The sequence below is a fragment of the Mustela lutreola genome, chromosome 1 (genome assembly GCF_030435805.1).
Source record: "Mustela lutreola isolate mMusLut2 chromosome 1, mMusLut2.pri, whole genome shotgun sequence".
Taxonomy (NCBI): Eukaryota; Metazoa; Chordata; class Mammalia; order Carnivora; family Mustelidae; genus Mustela; species Mustela lutreola.
The window spans coordinates 226,653,536-226,677,250 of record NC_081290.1 but is presented as its reverse complement, the minus strand read 5'-3'; the positions used below and the strand labels follow the sequence as shown (position 1 = coordinate 226,677,250).

The following is a 23,715-nucleotide window of genomic DNA, read 5'->3' as shown; positions in this document are numbered from 1 at the left end:
AGAACATTTCCCTCCTCTGTGAAGCTCTGCCTGGCCAGGACAGGGCTGCATCCTGCAAATGGGATATCCTCAGAGGCTGGGAACACGCAGACCCTACAGGAGAGGTTGGCGGAATGGACTCTGCACTTCGTAACAAAAGAAAAGCACAAAGCCAGGACCGAAGCATGCCTTGTTGGATCCCCTTCTCCCAGTGTGTTTTCTTCACAGTTTTCCAACTTGTACAACCATAAAATAGCTTTGGCACAACAGTCACATTACACAAATGAAAACACGATTGAGTGCAGTGATGTTTCCGGAGCTCTGAGGGAAGCCGATCAGGCAGAAGAGGCAGGAAAGAGGCGGGAAGGAATTCGGGGAGCTGGAGCCAGGCCCCTGCAGAGGTGGCTGGGCCTCAGACTCTGCCCGTCTGTGGGTGGAAAAACAATCGCTCCCCTTGGACAGAAAGCACAGGACTGCCTCCCAGAGATGAGGGTGCCAGACGGAGCCTACTCAACAGAATGCACCATTCCACCGACTGGCAGGGAAAGGAAAGACACGGAATCAGCAGGAGGAGACCTGACATCTTCTCAGCTCTGCTCTCCTCCTAGCTCTGTTCTTAATTTTCAGCTTCTCTGGGCCTCAGGGTCTTCAGACACCAGTGGCTCTCAAGACTTTGGGCTGGGACTCCCAGTAAGAAATACAGTCAACATCGCAATGCAATGTAGACATACAGACAGTACACACAGAGAACTTACGTTCTGTGGATGCTTACCCTCACCACCTGCTGTGTTTTCTATTCCTTTATGTTCATTTATAAATTTTGACTTGTGAATTCATTTTATAAACTTATTGAAGCACGCTGTAAGAGAGCAGGGTGTACCCGTCATACATGACGAATGAGATAAATACTCGCACTTGAAGACACCCACACAGCCAGCGCTCAGGCATCATAGACTTCAGCATCACCAGGACCTTGAAAACCCCCTCTTGCCTTTTCCCATTCACCAACTCTTCCCCCAAGGGGAGCTGCTGACCTCACTTCCAACAGTCCTGATTAGTTCTGTCTGTTTTTGTACTTTATAGAGATGTGGGAAAGGTTCCTAATGCCTGGCTTTTTCTTTCCACGTTATGTGTGTGAGGGTCATGGATTCCGCTGTGCACAATATTTCGTTGGGTGAATAAACCACCATTTATCCATTCCACTGGCCATGTTTTGTGGTGGACAGGAGTGCGCACACCTCACGGCTGTGTGTTCAGGTATGAAGCATTGGTATGGACATGTTCAGCTTTGGCGGATACTGCCACGTTCCCAAAGTCACTGTAGCAAATCCCCTGTCAACTAGCCCTTTAGAGTTCTAGTTGCTTCACATCTTTGCAACACTTGTATTAGGTACCCTCCTCATTTTAGTTATTCTTGTGCATTCACCGTAGTCGGTCACTATGGAATTCTCTGAGAACTGATCATGTATTCATATGCTCTTTGGCTCTTTGGCTATCTTCATTTGTGAAGTTTGTGTTTGAATCTTCTGTCTTTTTCCTATTAGGTTGTCTTTTTCTTACTGATTTGTGGGAGTTTTCCATTATTCCCACTATAACTGTTTTGGATAAAGGAGCATTACTGAATATATACAAAGTACATATCTTCACTTACTCTATGAGTTACTGGGTTACTCTGTTTTACTTTAATACATGACAGTCTTGAAGCACCAAATGAATTTCATGACTCCCTAATGGGTCGGACAACATACAATTTGAAAAACCCCATAAACCAGGACAGTGTAGTCTTCCCTGGGTCTGAATACCCCTGAAAGGGGCACTTCTAATCAGTGGCACCCACTGGTCAGTAGCTTTCTGAAGGTCAGTAGGTATCTGAAGAATAAAAGCCATGTTGGCTATATTTAATTTCCAAATTAAAGAAATAAATCCTTATTCCACGCATTAAATGACAACACAGTTCCCAGTTCTGAATTTAAGATTTGCCAGTCCCAAATCCAGGTGGAGGAAGCGGGCTCAGGATGGCCAAGGTGTGGGACACCTCTGGAATTAGCCTTTCTAGAAAGGCTAGAGGATGTATTCACCCATGTGGGTTCTTGATCCACTGAGGTACAAGGACCTTGGAGGAGTAGCCCTGCCACTTTGAGGGAGTGGCCTGGGACCTTGGGGGAGGTGGCTGGGACCTTGGGGGAGTGGTCTGGGACCTTGGTGGGGAGGCCCAGACTTTAGGGGAGTGGTCTGGGACCTTAGGGAAGGTGACAAGGATCTTACAGGAGTGGCCTGGGACCTTTGGGGGAAGGCTCTGGGACCTTGGGGGAGTAGCACTAAGATACCTCAGCAAGTTCCTTTAATCCAACAGGTCAAATAAATTTCCCTAAACTGATAAACTCCATGAATCCCAAAAGAAGGGCATTCACACATCGTAGGCACTCGTCCAGTGTGAAGGGTAAATGCTATGCTGACTCTCAACCCCCCAGAGTAGACTTGTCCATCATAGACTTCAAGCTCCATGAAGGCAGAGATGGGCACTTTTGTTAAAAATGTGGTCAAGGTCACCCAGGTGGGCAGTTACAGAGTGAGGCTGACTGATGCCACAGCTTGTGTTTTCATTTCTATGTTATTCTCCTTTCAGGCAGCCAGTCACTCTGTAGCGTGGTGACCACATCCAACGATTCTTTCTCTCTCTCATACACACAGCTGTGCGCACGAGCAGACACACAGGCACATGTGTGAGTACACACAGACTTTTATGCACACTCATATTCACATGCTCTTCGACTCAAGAAATCTGTGGGCTGGACTCTACCAGTTCATTCCATGCTCACTCAGCTCATCAGAGTTTCACCCTCTTGATTTCCACAGTATTGAATTTCCCAGAATGTACAAGTAATACAAAGTATGTGTATGCACTTAATTTCTAAATCCCTTTCCACTCTGAACACACATAATTTTTTGAGGAGTCTCAAGGTCTAGGTGGGGGTCTAAGGGACAGCGATTTTTGTTGTCCTGTTCTCCTGGGGACAGCAATTTTTGTTGTCCAAAACTGAGATGGTGGCAGCAGCCAGAGGTTGGAAGAATTTGTGTAGGTCCTCGGACCCACCTTAAAAGTTTCCTTTTTGACAATATATTCCAGAACAACTGATCCTTCCCATTCCAAGTATGAATTGCATAAACTTCCCAGAGTTAAGTTTATGTTTGCATGAATATTTATAGGATGTAGACACTTCTCCCCTACTCCTAACAAGCGTAGCTCCACCACTACTTATAATAGGAATAGGGACTGGCATTTATTGAATACGTCCTACATGCCAGGTAACAAGTGCTTCATGTACCTTATCCTAGCACAGCTCACACAGATCCCATGCCACATGCATTAATATCCTTATTTCACAAACGAGGAAGTGGATGCTCAGGGAGGAGAAGTCTATGGGCTCAAAGTCAGTAAGTGATAAGACTGGAATTGGACCCAGGTCCCACTGATCCCTGAGCCCTGACTCGTGCCAGTGCCCGGGATAGTGAGAAGCAGCCACCTCCTTACTCTAAGTCAACAGAAATGTTCATATGGAGGTGAACAACATCTTTGGACCTCTTATCCTACCCTCCTTGTGTTCTCCAAGCTCAGAGTTGAAGGGACTTTCCTAAGAGCTCAGCAGGAGCAGAACTAGGTCTGCAACCCAAGTCTGGACTTGGGTTTCTTTCCCTTCAGTCCTCATGGATCTCCCAGGACAAAGGACACTAGTAGAGCTCTGTCTGTTCCAGGCATACCTTTTAAAGGAGACATTTATAGTATTGGAGAGAAGGTAACCAGGGCAGGAATAGCTCATAAAACCAAATTATTATTGAAGGAACAAAGAATAAGAAAAGGTCTCAAGGCAAAACATGATCTTTGTCTTCAACCAGTTCTAGGACTGTCTAGTCAGTAAGAGAGAGGCTTGGCATTGTGAGGAAACGTGGATTTCAAATCCAGATTATGGAAGAATGCTAAAAAATCTTAAATGTGGGGAAATAACAAATTTATTTTCAGTACCTGGAGGTTTCCAAGCATGGGCCAAATATCTACAATCTACATCAGTCATCTGTCTATCTATCTATCTATCTATCTATCATCTAACGAATGGCCCATGGCACTAAGGCCCTTTCATCTCTAAGATGGCATAAGCTTTTGAAAGGCACTAAACTCTTATAGGGAAGGCAAGCAGTAATCTTGTACCCTGTGCTCATCATTCTTAGGGGACAAAAGGTATTATAAAATAAGTGGAAATAAAGTCTACTTATTAACGCATATTTAAGAGGTAGAGAAAAAAATCACCCATAACACTAATTTAGATCATGAACACCCTCTGAAGTATAAAAACAAAACAAAACAAAAACCAACTCACTTTTCTTTAAATCTTCTTAAATGGGTCTAAGAATAGTCCTTCAAATAATTCTTCAAGTACGCAATTTTAATTTGGACACATGGTAATTTCAGTCTACCTGTTGAAAGAGACAAGAGAGAAATCAGTCATTTTTGATGAGGATGCTGTGCTGACAAGCAGCAGAGAAGATTCAGGCAGCTTGAGGGGCGGGGGAGGTGGGTGAGCGCCTGCGGTGGGGGAAGGGCGGCAGCAGTGGAGGCATTGGCCCCAGGGGGAAGACTGGTTCTTGAGCACTCAGAGGAAAGGCAACGAAGGTAGCCATCACAGTGCCTGGCACATAGCAAATGTTCAATAAATATTTAATGACTGAATGAGTAAAAGGATACATGAATAAATGAGTGGGATTTTATCATCAACCTTTGATGCAGGGAGTTTACCCTACAGGCTCATCTCTTTGACTCTTAGGGAGACGCAGAATTTCCAGGCACTGGGCATATTATGGAAAACAGCACACAGAAAGGTTCACGGTATGGTGGAAAGAGTGAGGGCTTTGGAGACAGCCATGTGTGTATTCAAATCCTGTCTTTACCACTTATAACTGTGTAATCCTGGGCTATCTTATTTATTTATGTTTACTGTTGTTATTAAATTGGATACTTAGCCCATTCATTAATTTTCAGCCCTTCTTCTTCCCTAATACAAGCATTTCAAGGTCATAAATTTCCCTTAAGTGCTGCCTTGGCTTCATTCCACAACTTTGATATTTAATATTTCTTTTACCATTCACTTACAAGTATTTTTAAATTTCTATTATCATTTCTTCCTTGACCTATGAGTGAGTTAGAAGTGTTTTTGTAAATCTCTCTCTGTCTCTATATTTTGAACTCATCTTTCTGTTATTGACTTCTAGCTTAACGGTACAGTGCTAGGAGAATGTGAGCCGGAGGCTGCTGATTCCTTCAAATTTATTGAGATGCATTTTATAGCCTAGGATGTAGCCAATTGTGAATGTTCCATGTGTGTTTGGAAAGAACATGTATTCCCCAGCTGTTGGGTGTTATCCAGGCTAGTTTAGTTTCTAACCTCCACATACATTTGTTTCCTTATCTGTAAAAGGGTATGTGCGCAATCCATGTGCGTAATCCATGTGCATTCTCTCCTGCCGTTTAGAATTACACTTACTGACCTAGAAGCTGTGCAGACAAAAATGGAGAGAACACATGAGAAAGAGAGCTAGATGTACTATTTCTTGCTTATAACACTATTAATAATGATACCCCAGAGTTACAGAGCATTTGAAGTTTCCAAGCAATGACCACATCTGCCATTTGGTTTCTTATTCTCGACTGACCCAAGAGATGTTCCCCTGGGCAGGTGGAAGTGAGGACCCACCTAGAGAGGGGACACACACCAGTTGGTGGGGTTCCTTGCTCGGTCCTCCACACCAGCCCTGCAGGATGCCTCCTTATTGCCTCCCTCCTCCCTCACACCTGCTTGGTGTGATCTCAGATCTACCCTTGTTACTGCCCTCCCTGCCCACATTATTTCTCGCCTGCTGGCTCCATTCCAAGGGAGTCATTAAATCCCTACTGTTTTAAAAATACAACTACTAGAAGTCAATCCAGACAAGACCTTCTTGGCAGATATGATGCCCAAAAGGAGCTGAAGATAAGCGTTGCGTCACGGGGGCCAGAATATCAGAATCTGGAAGGGGACACTGGTGTTAATGTCTATCAGATGGAGGCTTGGGTTTGGAAAGGTAGAGAAACACTGTGCAGAGTTCAAACAGCCTTCATCCAACAAAGCCTTTCCTATGACCTTGCCCCATCCCACTGCAAGTTCTTTCTCCTTCCAGAGAGAATTCCCAAGAGTCATCCAAACTACTACTTCCTCTGCCCCACAAATCACCATTCCCAGAATGTTCTTAGCATCCTAACAATGTTATTGCTGCCAATTCCAGAGACTTCTCCACCTGTGGTGGCCTCTTTGCATTCCCCGCCTGCGGGATCACTGTATCCGCTGGAAACCTTCCTGCTCCCCTGTTTTCCTCCAAGGGCTTTCTCTTTCTCTTCTGCTACTGCTCCTTCCACTGCCTCCTCCTTAAATGTAAAAGAGTAGAGCGCTCCCTTTTCTCTCCCTCCTTAAATTCGGTGGTTTGAACCAGCATTTTCATAATTTAATGAGAGTTGTTTCAATAAAATAAGAACCATAAACTACCCTGTATTAAGTACAAATTAAGTGTATGCCAATCACTGTATTAGACATTACTTTAGTGCATTTAATCTTCACAACAGCTGGCATTATTCATATTTCTCTTTTACGGATGAGAAAAGAGAAGCTAAGAAAAGAAGTGGAATTTGCCCAAGATCACTTAGCATCACTAGATGTGGCAGCGCTGGGATTCAAACCACCATCTGTCTAACTCGAGGCCTGTGCTCTCTGCCACTACATTCACACCCTACCCCCTATACCCCCTATACCCTGGCCTCTGTGACTGGCCAATCTCCTACCGTGTCATGCATTCCACACTTCCACGTGGCTCCTCTTGGAATGGCAGGACCTTTCTCCACACTGTGCGCTGAAGAATTTCTGTACATTGTTCAGGGCCCAGCTGCCATGTCCCTCTTCCCCTAAAGCTACCCACAAGCACACCCAGTTAATTGCTGTGGCAGTTCTGCAAGGACACCAAACTGTCCCCTCATCCATCTGACCACACACTCATCCATCTGCCCAAGAATTACATAAATACAGGAAAGATTGTTTATCCGGAAGTCTAGATACTAGAAGCATCCAAAGAAATTGTTCCAAAGGATTTTTTACGTTCACCCTCTGAAAAAATAGACTTGTGTCACAATTGGAGGAAAACTGCTGGAAGTCATGGGGTATGAGAAGAAATGTGCTCTGCTAGGCATCTGTGATTGCTGACTGGTCAGGGACAGCCATCCCTGTGATGTGGCCAGGGTAGTTGCCAAGGTTACCAAACCAGGTCTGCTGATTTCCTTTACCCAACCCCCACATCTCTAAATCCAATTTCTACATCAAGCCCAGCTCGCGTACCTCTCCATCCTTGAAGCTGTCCCCGATACTCCTCCCCCAACAAGCAAATATATGTCTGGTATATCTCTGACAGTACTCGGTGACTTATCATCTGTGGCCAAAAGGCACAGTTCAAAAGGCAATTCAACATATTGATGTCATGCTTTCCTTTCCCTTTCCCTTCTGGTCTTTTGTGGGACCTAGGAGTCCCAACCACGGTACCTTCATGATGTTTTCTGGACCAAGCCCAGTACCTGGCACACAAAGGTTCATGAGTGACTGATGACCAAAACAGGATGTCATTGACCTTGAATGGGGGAAGCCATCCAAAAATCACCCATGTGCAAGCACCCAGCAGCATTTTATGTACAAAGCAGGGGATAAATAAACATAAAATCCTTCCTATCTTCACCCCCCAGGATATAAGTATCAGAAGGGTGGAAGCATACCTCCCCTGAACCCAAGACTTCTGAAGGCACATATTCTATGATTCACAGACATGTTGGGATGGTGGCTTTTGGCATTCTTCAGGATGAATCAGGTAGGGAAGAACCGTGCTTGGACACATCCTATTTTCTATAGTCACAAAATGAGTCAGGGCTTGAAGACAGGGCTTCAGGATCCGCTACTACAACCACAGGCTTTTCCAGAGGTGGGCAGAGTCCAAATCACAGGGCAAGAAGGACTGTGGAGATGCATTTTCCCTGTCCCCTCCTAGACTTGCAAATGAAGACTCTAGGAAACTGAGTGCTTTCTGAATGGCTAAAAATAAACTCCCAGAAACTTCATCTAGATATATCAGGGCTGTAATTTACAGCGTCTAGAACTTCAGCATGGTATAATTAGCAAATGGATTACAATAATTTATTTTTGGTTTAAATGCTCGAATGAACACGACCTTCCAGTAGAATGGGAAAATAAGAGGCTGGGAGCCAGCCACATTCCTCTGCCCTCTTCGAATGCCACAGTTTTAACCCTGGCCAGCATCCATCTGCCCATGTCCGGTGGACGTGCCAGAGAAAAGACTGCAGCTCTGAGCTCTGGGCTCCCTATGAAGCAAGGCTTCTGGAATACGGCCCCCAAGAGGGTCCTTGCTCATTCTTCTAGTGATCAGGAAGGCGTCCAAAATCAGCCCTCCAATGAGCAGGAAAACCCAAAGGCAGGGAAAGTTTGTTGTGATGTCTCTGTGCAGACAGCAGTATCAAAGGATAGCACCAAGAGGGATGCCATGACACAGCTGCGAGCAGACCAACCCCGGGGTCACATTAGACCTGTGTTTGGGTTTGGTTTATTGTGTGATGTGAACAACCACCACTTCAAGTCCCTTTCATAAAATGTTGATCAATAGGTAGTTACCTCGCCAGATTATTACAGGAATTCAATGAAAAAAAAAAGTGTGAAAAGGGCTTTGTAAGTAAGTACTAGTGATCCTTCCTAGACGGATACATTTCCAAAGAAGCTCTTTCGATGAGGAATTTTTTGGACCGAAGCATCCCAGGATATCGTAGTAGGGAGCAGGGGCAAGGGAGCAGCAAACCTAGGAAACAGTCTTATCGAGTTTTCCTCTGCAGAGTCCAGGCAGAGGCAAGCCCATTCACTTTTTGCAAGATCTCTCAGCACAGCATTCCAGAACTAGAAAACAGGGACCCTGTCTTGGGCAAGGAACACGTGCGACTTGTCTCCTCTCTCGTGCACTGCACCAAAACCAGCCTGATGTCTGTGAGAACACGCCCCAACACGGAAGGTGGAGCTGGTGACCAGCCGGGGTGCCAAAGCAAAGCCCTGCTTCCCGTAGCTGAAAGAAGAGGCAGGGGCATTCCCTGAACTTCTACTGTGTGCCAGGCACAGCACCAGACCCTTCCACGTCACAGTCTCCCTGTGAGCTCCCCACATGCCCTAAGCTGTCCCATGTCACCCGTGCTGGCGCCATGTACGGGACCTCCTGTCTTTTCTCTGCCTCCCTCGCCAGCCTCTGGAGCCCCTGCAGCAGAAAGACCTGGAGACTCATCCTCACTCTTCCAATTCTTTGTGATCGTTCTGGAGGCACTTCAGCGATCTGACCTGGTAGGCTGGAACAAGGACCCTAAACCTGCCCGCTTTACCAGACTGAACTTCAGACCACAAAGAGCAGGTGAAAAAAGCTTTGGAAACTGTGCCAAACCCTAAAGGATATGTTACTCTATTCCAGCCCCTCAAGAGCTTCCTATTACACTTCACCAAACATGAAATTTCTACATTGTTTCCAGCCCACAGTGCTGACCCCATCTTCCGGCCTGCCCCCTGTTTCCTGAGTTCCATGCAAAGCAGTCATCTTTTGGGCCATCATACTCCTGGAGCAAATGCCACTTCCTCTTCTAGGAGTCACCTCCTCCAGCTTTATGTCTCTGTGTAGACTTAGGGTCACTTCTGGGAAAAATTGCTTCTGCTCCTCAGGCTGGAACAGCTTCCTCTACTCCACGTTCTTCAGGGCACTTGTAATGATATCCTTACTTGAACCACTGTTTGATGAATGTCTGCTCCCCCACTAGAATAGGGCAATTTGCCTCTTTCACCAGGAGATGTTTTTTGGGGGGCGGGGGTCAGGCACCTAGTGGCCAATCAAATAATCTGTTTTGTTCATTGACATATCCCCAGTAGCCAGAGCAGTGCCTGGCGTGTAGCAAGTGCTCAATAAATACTTCTTGGTTGTAAAGGTTTGTCAGAGCACAGGTTTTAGATCATGGACTCTGGGGCCAGAATACTCAGTCTGGTCCTGGCCACTCCATTCACAGCTGTATCACTCTGAGTTGGCTTCTCTGTGCCCCAGTTTCTTCTTTAACCTCAAAAGGGTTAACGATCATGCCTACCTCCTAAGAGTTATTGTGAGGATTAAATAATACATTTAAAGTTCCTGGAACAAAGGCAGGCAGGTGGTGGGTACGTAAGTGTAGCTATTCTTAAGATCACTGGTCACCCTCTTCTGCTGACTGAGGTCACATCCCTTCTCTTTGTCCAAGCTGGTCAGCTTGGTCCTCTTCCTCTGCTCTCGTGCTTTTTCTGTGCACAGGGGACCCTTCTATATATTTATGTGCCACTATGGCTTCACTGTTATCTAAGAGAGTGACTCTTCTCTGCAGAGAGATCACAACAACGCAGAGGAAGGGCTAGAAGGGCAAGCCAGAGGGGTACCTACAAAAGGCAGCCAGCCAGAGGATCTGCGTAAGTGCAAGGGGCACACAGTGGGGGCTTCTGGAGGAACCCACTTAAAGCCTACTTGGAGCTTCTGCCTTGAAACTCAAGCTTCTACGCTTGAGTAGCTGGTTCATGGCAAAAAAAAAAAAAAAAAAGAAAAGAAAAAGCTTGTGTGTGTGTGTGAAATAAATGGTTAGCCATTAAGATGTAAAATGCAGCTGCCACAGTCCATAGAACAGCAGACAGGTTAATATGGGTGCTTAAGAATGCTATTTCCTCATATTAACCCCAGAGCAAAAGCAACCTATCCAGATAGATTCTGGAGTGCTTGCTCCGGAAACCTGCCTTTTTTTTTTCCCTAATAATATTTGATGTTTAAATAATAGTTGATGTTTGTTTCTAAGCAGAGTTTGCTAGCTTGCTTGCCTCTGCCTTTCCCTCCCTCTCTCCTTCCTACTCTAAGAATATCTTGGGCTCAGCTTTCTTCCTGAAATCTGGGTTACAAGCAGGCAGATGTGCATCTGGGTCACATTTAGTTTCTGAACTTGACTCTTGACTGGGTTCCTTGACTTCTGCCACTCCTCTCCATCCACCAACTTCCAGCCAACCCAGCCTACCTACAGGTTGCCTGCTAGGGGACTCAGTGAACTTAAAGGAAAAAAATAGGTTTAAGTTGTAAAAATGGTTGTAAGTTGGTCCCCACAAGTGGTGAGCTTCAGGTGAATAGCTTGACTTGCCCTCCCTGCAGAAACCAAGGCTGGCTCATAGCATAGCCCAGAAAGGCCAGGGGTGGTCAGTACAGTGGCTCCAGAGTTGGCCACTGTAGCTGAAGCCAGCACCCCAGCCCCATTCACAGAGTCCTGTGTGTGTGTGTGTGTGTGTGTGTGCGTGCGTGGCAGAGGTTATGGGCTGGGGCTTGCCAGCACAGAAAACTGCAATACTGAGCCCCCCACTTGTTGTGGGTACTACATGCCCCACCAAGGAGTCACAGAGTGGGGGGTGGGAAGGGTGTGCCTCTGGCATCCTCAGGAGTCCCAAGCAGACCTCAAGTGGGTCAGGCTCTCTCAGGCCTCAGGCACCTGGTACACGCTGTGCCCTTTCTCTCTGTCCTCTAAACGTCCTCTGAGTAGTTCCACCTGTTCTGGAAGATGCAGAAGGTCACCTCCTTCCAGAAGCCTCCCTCAGCCTCTCACTAGGTCCGAGCCCATCTTCTGAGCTTCCATGGCCTCTGTGCTTCCCCTGTTGGGGTGGTTCTCACCCTTGTGAGAGTATCTGCTTGTTGAGCTGTCTCCAATGAGTATCTCCAGCGAATGCCTACCTGGGCAAGATGCTTTGGGTACAAAGGACAAAAAATAATCTATACATTAATTAATATATACATCAACTCTTCACCTTGCTGCAGAAAGAATTTAAGGCAGCATAAACATGAAGAATGCCCCCGAGAAGCTTAGAGTTAGGGGGAATGGCAGATAGATAAGCAGTTTAAAAAAATCACCCTCCAGGAGTTGAGATAATGGGATCTGGTGGAGGACCCGGGTGGGGCATGCGTAGGGGGTCCTCCTCCCTAGTCTCCCCTATAGACCCTGATGCAAAACCCGACATGGGGGATGCTCGCTGAGTATTTGTCCAGTGAATGAGATGGATAGGAGGGGAGGACATGGAGGGACCTTAGAGATCACTCATGTCCATGAGGAAAACAGTTAGTGGAGGTGCAAGAAACAGAATTTGGGCTCCTCAGACTTCAACAGGACAACGTAAATCCCATCAAATGAAAGGCACAAGGACAAACCACTTCTCTTCTCTGAGCCTCAGATTTTTCACCCATAAATAAAAGAGGAGGGTGGGAGTAGTAGATCATTATAAAAGGCCGTTCTAGCTTATAATCAGTTACCAAAGAAGGGCTGAGGAGTGACCAGGCCACCATTCATGTGATGTAGTCTCATCTGTCTTATTCTGATACAAATTCAGGAACCTACTCACAGATTGCAACCTTCGTCCATTTATCTAGAATACCTATACAGCTAACTGTGGGCCAGGTGCTGGCCTGGGAATGCCACCCCCAGACCCACCATGCCGTGGACCTGCTCCCCCTGTACAGATCTCAAACTTGGAGTAAACCCCTGACCTCTCTGTACTCTCCACCTCCCCCCACCCCCACAACCCTGCTCCTTTGCTTTCTCTTCTTTCACACCTTCATGCCTGCCTGCATGCATCCAACAAATGGTTACTACTACCTTCTAAGCACCTGGAACCCTGTTCTCAGTGGTGTGCTGCAGGGGTGAATAAGACCTAGCACCTGCCTTCTGGGACCGCTTCCCGCTACCTAGCCATGCAGTTTTCAGAGCTATGGATTTCATCAACATTCACTGTCCTTTCATGCCTCTATGACTCTGCTCATGCTGTCTGTTTGCCTGGACTGTCTCTAACTTCTGACCCTCTTCCAAGATCTTGTCCCCAGGCCAGCCACCCTGTGACACTTTCTCTGACTGTCCCCTCTCTGGGCTCCCAGAGTCCCCTGCTTGCCACCATAATTGCATTCTAGTGTACGGTGGGCTTGTCTGGTGGCCCCACAGCTTTGAACTCCATGAGGCCCAGGACCATGTATTTCCATTATTATATCCAGAGCACTGAAAAGCCAGCAAGTTCCTCAGGAAGCATGGCCGAAATGAACTAAGAGCAGAACATTCTAACTAGGCCAGGCCCAGGGGAAACAGTCAAAGGCGCTCATCTCAGACTTGTCCCACCAACAAACCCAACACTAGCCTGCTTCACAGCTTCCCTCTGCTCCTAGAGGCTGTTCTCAGCTCACAAGGGACCCAGGGATCCGGCCCTCCTGCACCCTGGGCAGTTTGCACCCATATCCTTGGATGCCTCATCTAGTCCCTCCTCAGGACTTTCTGCAAATTTGCTGGGCAATGTGCAGAGCCCAAAGTAGGAAAATCTACCTTGGAATCATATCCACAAACACAAAATACCTATAGAACCTTGAGCTTTTCTGGCTGCACCAGACAATTTTGGTAAGGTTCTTCTGGAAGGTAAGGTTCATTTTTCCCCCACAAAGTAAATTCACATCAGCCAAAGCACAGGAAGCTACAGACACCTGCTGGGTACAAGACAGCCAGGCTTTGAGCCTTGCTTCTGCTGTGCTAGCTAGGAGCTAGCATGGTTGAACCTGACCTTGGGCCTCCAGCTGCATCAGGCTCCAGTGCTGCCGCATAATTCCAGTCTTGCTGCCAATCCTGTCTTCCCAGAAGAGTGATTCAGCTGCTGGCTCAATCATATATCCACTCAACCACTTATTCCATCCATTACTTTTCAGCTCTTCACTTATTCATTCATTTATTCATTCATTCATGCCTATTCATTTCCTTAAATTTTTGCTTTTTCATTTACCCAGAACCACACAGTCATTCATTTAATCAGTAACTTATTTATTTATGTATTTCTCCATTTACTCATCAACTCAATCACTCCTCCCTTCCGTCACTCCCTCCCTCTGCCCTGTACTCACTCACCCAGCTCCTCATCCCGTACCCTTGCTCTTCCCCATTCCCCAGCACAGCCTCCTGCCAGGAAGCCCAGCCTCCATCCTGGCTGGGTCCATTAGTCCCCACTCCCAGGACATTCTCTTCCATTTCAACCTCCAGCTTGCTGAACAGTGCAGGCATGTGTCCTAGTGTGCAGAGGATATGATACGCTTTCCACTCAGGAACAGATGTTCTTATAATTACTGTTTTGACTTTCACCCTCTAATGCCAGAAAATTCTTTCCATAAACTCCTCCAGCATATAGGAAGGCAACCACTCGGCATGGGGAGAACATGCCGTGCCCGGAGGGTTCAGATTCCAAGACACAGAGGATTCCTGGCAGCCAGAGCTACAGGGAATGTGGAAAGCCGCCCTACTCCAGGGCTTTGTAACCTGGAGACTGCGGATGAGCTGGGAGGGAGGGAAGCAGGCCGGGAGAGCAGCAGATTCTGTGAGCCAAGTTAAGGAGTATGAAAAGGAGTGGACCGTCTCAAGAATATGAAGTCATAATCGGTCTGCGTTTGAGTTACTATGGTGATAGGTGACAGGGTCAATGGAAAGTGTAGAGATTTACTGGCATGAGGCCAAGGAGAAGAGATGTTATTAGCAATGTCACGGCAGAAGATCAAAATCACAATTTGCTGACCACCTACCAGGTGCCAAGCAGGGGCTTCCTATTCTTTATGCTAGCCGTCCTTCAATGATCGATCTCCCTGTCTTTCTCTTAGTAAACAGAATCCCCTGAGATGTAGCTGATCACATGACCTCTCAGCCACGACTAGATTTCCCAGATTCCCTTGCAGCTAGGGGTGACCAGCTGAGTTCTGGCCAATGGGGGTGAGCGGAGGCGTTGGTTGCACTCTTAGAAGGAAGCTTCTCCACTTCCTGTTTCACTGCCTGCCTGCCCTCTAGTGAGCCATGTCTGTCTTTGGGATTGGGGGCATATCCCAGGGCATGGCAGAGCCATAAGACAGAAGAAGACTCAGTTCCTGCAGAAGCTTGTGATGCAGAACATCTCGATCTCTTATGTGCAAGAGAAATAGGCATCTGTTAGGTTTAGGCCACTGTTGTTTTACTTTCCATCACAAAGGAGCCAAGCCAGTACCTACTAAGATGGCACGATCTTCTGCATCATGTTTCCTTACAGAAAAACTGCTGTTCGAGGAACACTCGTGGCTTCTCTTGCTCCCTCACATGATCCTCTCTGCTGTGGTTTAATAGCGTCCTCCTCCCCCCACCCCCAATCCATGTGTGCTGGGAACCTCAGAATTTGACCTTATTTGGAATCAGGGTCTTTGCAGATGTAATTAAGGTAAAGGTCTGGATAAGATCATATGGGATTAAAGTGGTCCCTAAATCCAGTGAGAGTATCCTTGCAGAGGATGAAAAAGGGCACCACGAGGCCAAGGGGAGAAGTCTAGCAGAATCTGGAGGAGTGCACAGCACGGGAATCCCGAGGATGCGGGGAGAGAGGCATGGGATGCAGTTTCACTCAGAAAGAACCAACCTTACTGACTGCACCTGCATTCGGAACTTTCTAGTCTCTGGAACTGGGAGAGAATGTATTTCTGTTGTGTTAAGTCACCGAGGTTTGTTGCAGCAGAGCTAGAAAACCAACAGGTGCTCTGGAGGAATGGCAGCTATGGGACAGGTGGATTTGGAAGATGGAACCAGACCTGCCTCACATCCCCTACCCCCTGCCCCTATGCCCCCCAGATGGCCTACAGAAACAAACCTCTCTTTTCCTGAATTAGACAGCCTGTCTAATTCTAGGGTAACTTAGGGGCTAGCAAGCACCTCTGGCTACAGATCTAAAGTTGCTGTATGCTTTCAAGTGTAACTGGTGCCGTGGACTGTTCAAGGTCATGGCCTCTGAAGCCAGACCACCCAGCATTCTGTTCTTTTCGGCCATTCACTAGTTGTGTGATTTGCGGCGAATTGATGAAACTTTCAGTGCCTTGGTGCTTTCATCTACAAAGTGGAGATAATAACAGTACCTACCTTATAGAATTCTTGTGAGGATTAAATTATATTGTGAAGCGCTCAGAACAGTGCTGAGAACACTGATCTAAACAGTAAGTGCTAGGTACATGTTTGTGCCTAACTTGTACTGAGAATGCCATGTATGTTTTACTCCTGTTACTTTGTATCTGATTCCTCTGTGTTTCAGTGAACTTGGAAGGTGGGCCAGGAAGGTGGGGATTGTCTTCTGCTCCCCGGGAATCCCAGCACTCACTACATTTATTAGTCCTCATGGGCCTCTTTTGCAGACGAGGAAACAAGTGTCCAAGAGATGAAATGGCAAAGCCCCTGGGTAATGATCTAGAGGAGACAGGACCTGGAGCCCCCGCTGAGTCCTCCCCCAGCCCTACTGGCTGCTCAGGTACCCATCTGGTGAGGTCACTGGGCTTCTTGGCTCAGCCTAGCCGGCCTTGGAAGGTGTCTCTCCTAGCTTTGCGGTGTCAGCCACCGTCCTGGGGGGGGGGGCTCCGGGTTCAAGCAGTCCTAGTCGGCCCCTCAGCAGGCCAAGCCGTACAGCATGGTCAAGTCACTGCTGGCCTGTGTGAGGATTCCATGGTCCATGTTCGCACAAGACTGGCTGACTCTTCAGGTCTGATGGGACCATTTCTGCGGCTTGACGTGTGTGTCAGGAAAAGCAAGTAGACTATGCAGGCCCATGTGGGCCATCTGCCTGGGGGCTCCTACGTCACACCCTGGGTAAACACAGCATGTTCAATCTTGTGAATAAGCCCGCTTTTCACATGGCTAAGCCCCTGTTTGTGGGGATGGCGGAATTCCTCTTGGCCCAACAGCACAGGTCGGCTGGGAGGAAAAGGTAAGGGACATCCGTCGAGCACTTACTGTATGCTAGGCTCTGGGCCTGGTGCTGTTCCACTCAATCCTCCCCACAATCCTATGCTATAAACCCATTTTAACTGATGTGGAAACTTGAGGCTCAAAGAGTTGAAATCACATGTCCAAGCCGCAAGGCCAGGAAATGCCTGGGGCACCCAGGTTTGCCTAACTTGGGCAACACTGGAGAATCAGAACCAGAACCATACCTTAAGACAGAGGTGCTATCATTATCTTCACTGACAAATGAGGAGACTCAGAGAGGTTAAGAAAATTACCCCAGGCGACCCAGCCGGGAGCGGCAGAAGCTGGGCCATCTGGCTCCTGAATTTTGTTCTTCATCACTGCCTTCTCCTGCATTTGAAAGCACACGCGAAAGCACACGCTGACTTTGAGGTGGATGTGTGAGCATTTAGAGGCTGCTTGAATGCTCAAATGAAGGGGCAGGGCTGGCACAAGGGTGGGGGCTGTGGGTGGAGAAGACGGGGCAGGCAGGAGGGGAAGTGGTCAGGATCCAGACAGAGCCTTGGGGTGGGGCCCAGGTCAGAGACGAGTGGAGGAGGATCCAGGATGGCCTGATGCTCCCCCTCCCCAAACAGGCTCCTTCTGTGTCCACAGGGCCTGTGGCCCAGTGTGAAGGCTGGGTACCTGCAGGGATTCTGAAAGGAGAGTCTCCCAACCCTGGCAGGGAGAGCCGGAGGCAGGTCTGACCTCCCCAGTGACAACCACGTCATTATTGTTGTTCTGTGTGTGCAGAATCTCACCCTGGACAGTGCCAAGGCCCAAAAAAGCACAAACCAGTTAGCAGAGCTGGAACCAGGGTTAGATCATTGTCTTGTGCCTGGCAGATGAGGGCAGGATGATGCTGACGTCTACTGCTAAATGGGGCCCACCTGAGAAGGGGGCAGAACAATGACTCTGGGGCTCAAGAGACCTGAGCTCCCATTCACGCTGGGCCTTTAATTAGCTGTGACCTCAAGCCACCTCTAAGGCATACACTTTGGAACATGTGTTCTGCACCATGCCCTCTGTGGGGTGCTGGGAGGCAGAGACAAGTCCAACCATCCCTGGAGTCAAGGAGCTCCCAGTCCTCAGTGCTGGTACTAGGCATCAGTGCTGTGATACAGGGAAGCAGAGGGCCGTGGGAGCATGGGGTGCTGACCCAGGTGGGCAAGGGTATGTTAAACCAGCATGGGAAGTCAGGGTGGACTTCCTGGAGGAAGTGACTATGAAGCTGCATTCCAAGAGGAGAGCTGGCCAGGCAAAGGGGAAGGGTATTCCTTTTAGGGTTAAGGAGATGGTAGAGAAAGCAAGACACAAAGGGGAGAGTCTTTGGGAGGCCCTAAGCTTGCTCTGCCGTATCGGCACACTTGAGGCTCCTGGTGGTATCCTGGGGGCTAGCAGAGACAGAGTCTGAATGCTGTAGAAAACAGGGCTCTTAGTGCTTGCAGTAGATTGATTAAAAATTTGACACGATTCTTGCCCTCCTTGGATACACACCCCTTTGCATGGTGACCTGCAGCTCCTATGACGAGGTAGAGACCATTTTCCCACCTGCTAAAGCTGTGCTGACCTCGTAACTTGCTTTAACAGCAGAATGAGGCAAAGTGATTGTGAGAGAGTTCTGAGCTCATGTCTTCCTGCTCTCTTAGAGGTTTGCTCAGTCACCAGGCAGTCAAGCCCAGGGCAGTCTACTGGACCACACAAGGCACATGCCTGGTCACCCTCCCGCATATTCCCCCTGCCCCAGATGACAATCAGTGCTCAGCCCTTCTACCAGCTGATGGAGGGTGACCAACTCACTCCTCACTCCCTTTTGCCCCAGACTTTAAAACTGAATGTCTCATACCCACAGAGGCCTTTCAGTCCCAGGCAGATGGGGAGGGCTTGTCACCCTAGGCTGACCTCAGGTGGATGAATGAGCCCCGCCAAGCTTCAGGCAGCTCACCAGCACTGCCCAGCCAACCCACAGACTAGGAAGCAAAAATGAAGAGTTGTTCTAAAGCACTGAGTTTGGGGTGGTTTGTTACATGGCAAGAGATAAGAGACACACTGGTGCATTTGGAAAGGAAGCCAGGCTCTGGGGCTCAGCAGCAACTGGGAAGCAGCTTGGTTCCCCTCCTTGACCCTGGCACTGAGTGGGTCACGAGAGGGGAGGCACTGGAGCTCAGAGGCGTTGAGTAACCTGTTCAGCATCACAAAGCCAGAGCACAGAGGCAACGGAGGGAGGGACATGGACAGAGGGACTCGGAGCAGGGTCTCCCAGGCCTCCCCCTTCCACCAAGCTGTCTCTTTAATCAGCACATTTCTGCTGCAGTTACTGAAACTCCCCCAGAGACTGTTAATTTAACAAATCTCTGGTCATGCTCGGGCTCTCCGGGATGGTTTCCTTTACAAGATCCAGTATCAGGCCATGGGATACGCTCCCTCCCACATGAACATGGATGAGGCCAACACGTAACCACAAGCCACTACCAGCGCCCCCGTAGTCAGAGACCAGGGCAAAGGCATTGCCCACCAGGCAGCAGAAGACATTCGTATTCAGAATTTCCCAACCCCCCGGGTGGAAAGCCACGCAGACTTTATACAGACAAGGAGCTGGGAGACATCCACCCTGGTTCTAACTCTGACACGCACTGGTTGCGTCGCACCTTGGGTGAGCCACATCTCTTCTCTGGCAGATGGGGTGTCAAACGATTACTTAAAATCTGGATCATTCACCATCAGCCGAGGGCAGAACAGTGGAGTGTTCAACTGCAAATGCGGGGCTCCATACAGCGCTTTGTAGCTGCCCGGTAAACATTTGCCGATTGTACACATTAGAGCCCGGCCTAGGACGAGGAACAACCTGTGTCCCTTTGTATGTATTTGTCTTTTGTTACAGCAAGGAAGGCAGGGGACTGAGAAGGCAGAAGACCTTGACATTAATTTGAAATAAATGTAAGTATTCCCCCCACCCCATTCCAGGGAAGAACGGGACAGGACTTTGTGTCCAAGGTCTGAGCATCTTCGCCCCTACAGAGAGTTGGCTGGCGTTACTGCATTCCCAGGAGCTCTTCACGCTTAGCTGTTCTGAACACCTCTGAGATCTGGAGACCCTGCTAGTGTCAGGGTTGGAGGTGCTGCTAAGGGTCCTAGTGATCACCAGAGTCTAGTGAGGAACATCCGAGGCAGAAGTTAGCACAAAGAAGACTCCCTTCCTTCTAAGAACCACGTGCCCTTGAGTTGGAAGCTGGACAAATGAGACTTTGTCACATTGGGAGTCCAGCACTGGACAGCTGGCCTTGGGCCAGTGGGTTGTCTGTGAGACAAAATGGTGTTAACCATAACAGTGGGCTGTCATTAAAACAGCTCCTATGGGCTGAATTGTGTCCCCCAAAATTCAGATGTTGAAGTCAACCCCCAGCCCCTCAGAATGTGACCTTGAGAATAGGGTTATTGCAGATGTCGTCGGGTAAGAGGAGGTTGTACAGGAGTTGGGTGGGCCCCTGATCCAATACGACCAGTGTATTTTTAAGAAGGAAAAATCTGGAGACAGACACACACACACACACAGGACGAATGGCATGTGAAGGGGAAGGCAGAGACTGGAGCAATACTTCTAGAAGCCAAGGAACATCGAAGATGCCAGCTAACCACCAGAAGCCAGGGGAGAGGCTGGGAACACACTCTCCGTCACAGACCTCAGAAGGACCCAGCCCTAAGGACACCCTGCTTTTGGACTTCTGGCTTCCGAACAATAACTTTCTGTTATGTAAGCCAGTTCCCGGTGCTTTGTTTTAGCAGTCCTAGCAAAGTAACACAAATTAACACTCAAAAGTCTGAGAGACCTTTTGGGATGAACATCACACAGACTGTGTAAATGTCCTTGGTTCAGGGTCTTTTGGAAAGAGGAAGCAGGGGAGGGGCCATCAGAGAGTGACACCAATTTGCATCAGTCATGTGTAAAGGCTCACGTCAGGTCAAATTTGGCTTGAGAAATAAGGACGGTGCCATAATCCCCTCCTAGGTCCACAAGCATCATGATCGGGCAGTTCTTTGTCCTGCCACCTCATGAAAACCAGCAGTGAGTTGGAAGCAATGACAAAGTGGGAAGAGACCCCCTCCCCCATTTTACAGTGAAGAGATGAAGACCCGAGAAGGTGAGAATTGAGTGTTTTGCAGGTGCTCTACTAAGGGGAAGGGCTGGGACCACAACCTGGGCACCTAGAAACGTCCATCTCCAAACTGGGACATGCCTCCCCCTGCACACATACAGAGCCGTGGCATTTGTGTAAAATGCAAAAGCCTCTGTGGGCACCACTGTATATTTAGACATTTTCAAGAAGGGAAGGCAGTTGCAAAGTGGGTATTTTCATTTCCACAAAGTACTCCGGGAGCCAGGACGAGCGAGGATTGTTTTATAAGACTAAGTCTTCCTTGAGGTGAACCAGCCAAGACAAAGTGCTAGAGCAGGGACCCACTGTGTAGTACTTCACAAAGCTTTGATCTCTAAAAACATGAACCACTGGGTTCCTTCAAATGGAGAGCCCCCATAGGGCAACACAGTATGTGTTTTAGAAGTCACTGGCACCTGCGGGAGAGGCTGGAGCAGGGAAGGGGAGAAGGACGAGGGAAGGAGGAGGATTCATGAACAGAGTCCCCTTCTAGGGGTGGGAGAGACGGGGCACGGAAGGTGAATCAGGCAACAGAGGCAGGTCACCTAAAATAACTGTGTAAGTTCATGAGCAAAGAAGAACGGCTTTGGGACAAATCTTCATTAACATAACAAATGCTGATTGATGCTTTTCATTTATACACTGTTTTTCACATGACAAAGCACATTTCCAATATTTCTCTATTAGCTCAAAATTCTTTCTAGGCTTGAGTGACCAGGTACTTAATTATCCAAAGCAGGCCAATTTTGAGGGTGAAAGGAGGCATTCTTTTCTTTTCTTTTCTTTTTTTTTTTCCTTTTTAGTAGGCTCCATGCCCAGTGCAGAGCCCAATGTAGGGCTCGAACCCACAACCATGAGATCAACATCTGAGCAGAGATCAAAAGTGGATGCTTAACGGACCGAGCCACCCAGGACCCCTAAAAGGAGGCATTCTTAATCATCTTAATCATTATGCTGGGTCAGCAGGTATAAACCAGGACTGGCCCAGACAAACAGGGATGTACGATCAGCCCACCGCAAGCCTCCATAAGAGCCTGGGCAGCCCGGGGACACCATCACTCATTCAACCCACACCTGTCCCTCCCTGTCTATTTTATCTCTAATCCATTCAGTCGTTCAACTAAAACTGCAGCACACTCTCAATTCCTCTCTCCCTCCTTACTTCAATCCATCAGCAAATCCTGATAACTCTATCTGCAGGATATCCCCCACTTGTCCCTTTGTGTCATTCTCCTCGGTGTTCACCCTAGTCTCAGACATCATCACTTCTCACCTGGACAGCAGAGAAAGCCTCCTAATCCATCTCTCCATGTCTGCAACTTGTCCTCCTCATAAGCCGTTCTCCAAAAGGCAATAAGGGTAATTTTTCCAAAGTGTAAGTCTGATCATGTTTCTCCCTTGCTCAGAATCTTCTAGCGGCTCCCTGCTGTACCAAGAATAAAAAAGCTAAACTCCTTCCCTTGGCCTTCCGTCTTTGTTCGGTAACTATTCATTAAGTGAATGAACACACAAAGTCAACAAAAATTGCTCAGTGTATTTTAACTACTAGGCTCATGCAAGGCACGTCTTTTAGCTTCTGTGTAACCAATGCCACTGTAACCCATGTTATGTGAACAAAGGGAAACTTTGTTCTAATTCTGATACTAATTTCCACAGAAAGGGAGTCCCGTTAGTGACTCTCCTGGCCTCTCTCTGACCCTTTACTCACAGGTAGTGGAGTGAGTTATACTGGAGGGAAGCTGAGGAAGAACAAACCGAGTATGCCAGGTTAAGCCTCACCCTTCTTCCTCTTGGTAGCTAGCAACACTTATTTCTACTTTTCCAGGGCTGGCTCTTCCTCTGTCCCCAGCCGGCACTGTCCATGACCAGGTGGGGCAGTCTGCCTAATCTGGGATCCAATGACCAAGTTGATCCAGCTCTCTTCACAAGGGAATTTATTCATTACCAGTAATAAACATGATATTTTGGCTTCCATCTGTCACCCTTTATCTGTCTCCCAATCTGACTCAGGTGGAAGGAAGGAGGAGTGCTATTTACTGGGCTCCCTCGAAGACCTCAAACATCCCCTTGAGAACACAGAAGAAACCAACTGCATAAAAGCCTGGTCCGGAGCCACTGGCCACCCCAGGGAATGCCAATCTGGGGCTTGGGAAATGAAAGCTGAAATGGCACCGTGGCTGGCTGAGCAAGGATCATGTGGTACTCCCAGTGAAAACTCAAGGACAAATTTAGTAGCAACATTTAGCCCAGAAGAATGTCTCCAGGAATGAATCACGAAGGGAATATTGTCATTTGTGCAAAGAGACGGAGGGTTATGAGGGAAAAGGTGGCTAGAGATTCTTGTTGATGTTGATGAAAACAGATGGCCTTTTTTTGAAAAACAGCAAGCCAAAACAACAGCGCCGTTATTCCAGGAGAGAAGAGATTTTTCTATTGACATCTCATCAAAAACCCATCTCTTATGCTTTTTAACCTCCTAAGGAATTCATAAATAGCATGCCTTAAAATAAAAGCAAAATGCGTTTTCATAAGGATGTAAGTTACATAAGATCGCCTTGCTTTGGCGCCCCTCCCCACCCCCACCCCACACCCTGGCTCATCTTCATCCTCCCTTTGTCTGTTCTAGACTCTGGTGCTACC

General features: G+C 47.9%; 1 protein-coding gene and 1 long non-coding RNA gene across 2 annotated transcripts in view; one reads left to right on the top strand and one right to left on the bottom strand.

The window, feature by feature from the left end:
• TENM4 (teneurin transmembrane protein 4) overlaps positions 1 to 23,715 on the bottom strand; it is a 721,609-nt gene that overhangs the window by 429,946 nt on the left and 267,948 nt on the right. Inside the window, exon 4 of the mRNA XM_059187848.1 lies at positions 4,353 to 4,449. The gene's annotated coding sequence lies outside the window, so the exon portion shown is untranslated. The remainder of the gene's footprint in view (positions 1 to 4,352; positions 4,450 to 23,715) is intronic.
• LOC131840243 (uncharacterized) lies at positions 14,640 to 23,557 on the top strand. The gene is made up of 3 exons (XR_009357293.1): positions 14,640 to 14,721; positions 19,803 to 19,858; positions 23,086 to 23,557. It is a non-coding gene; the product is annotated as an uncharacterized LOC131840243 (long non-coding RNA).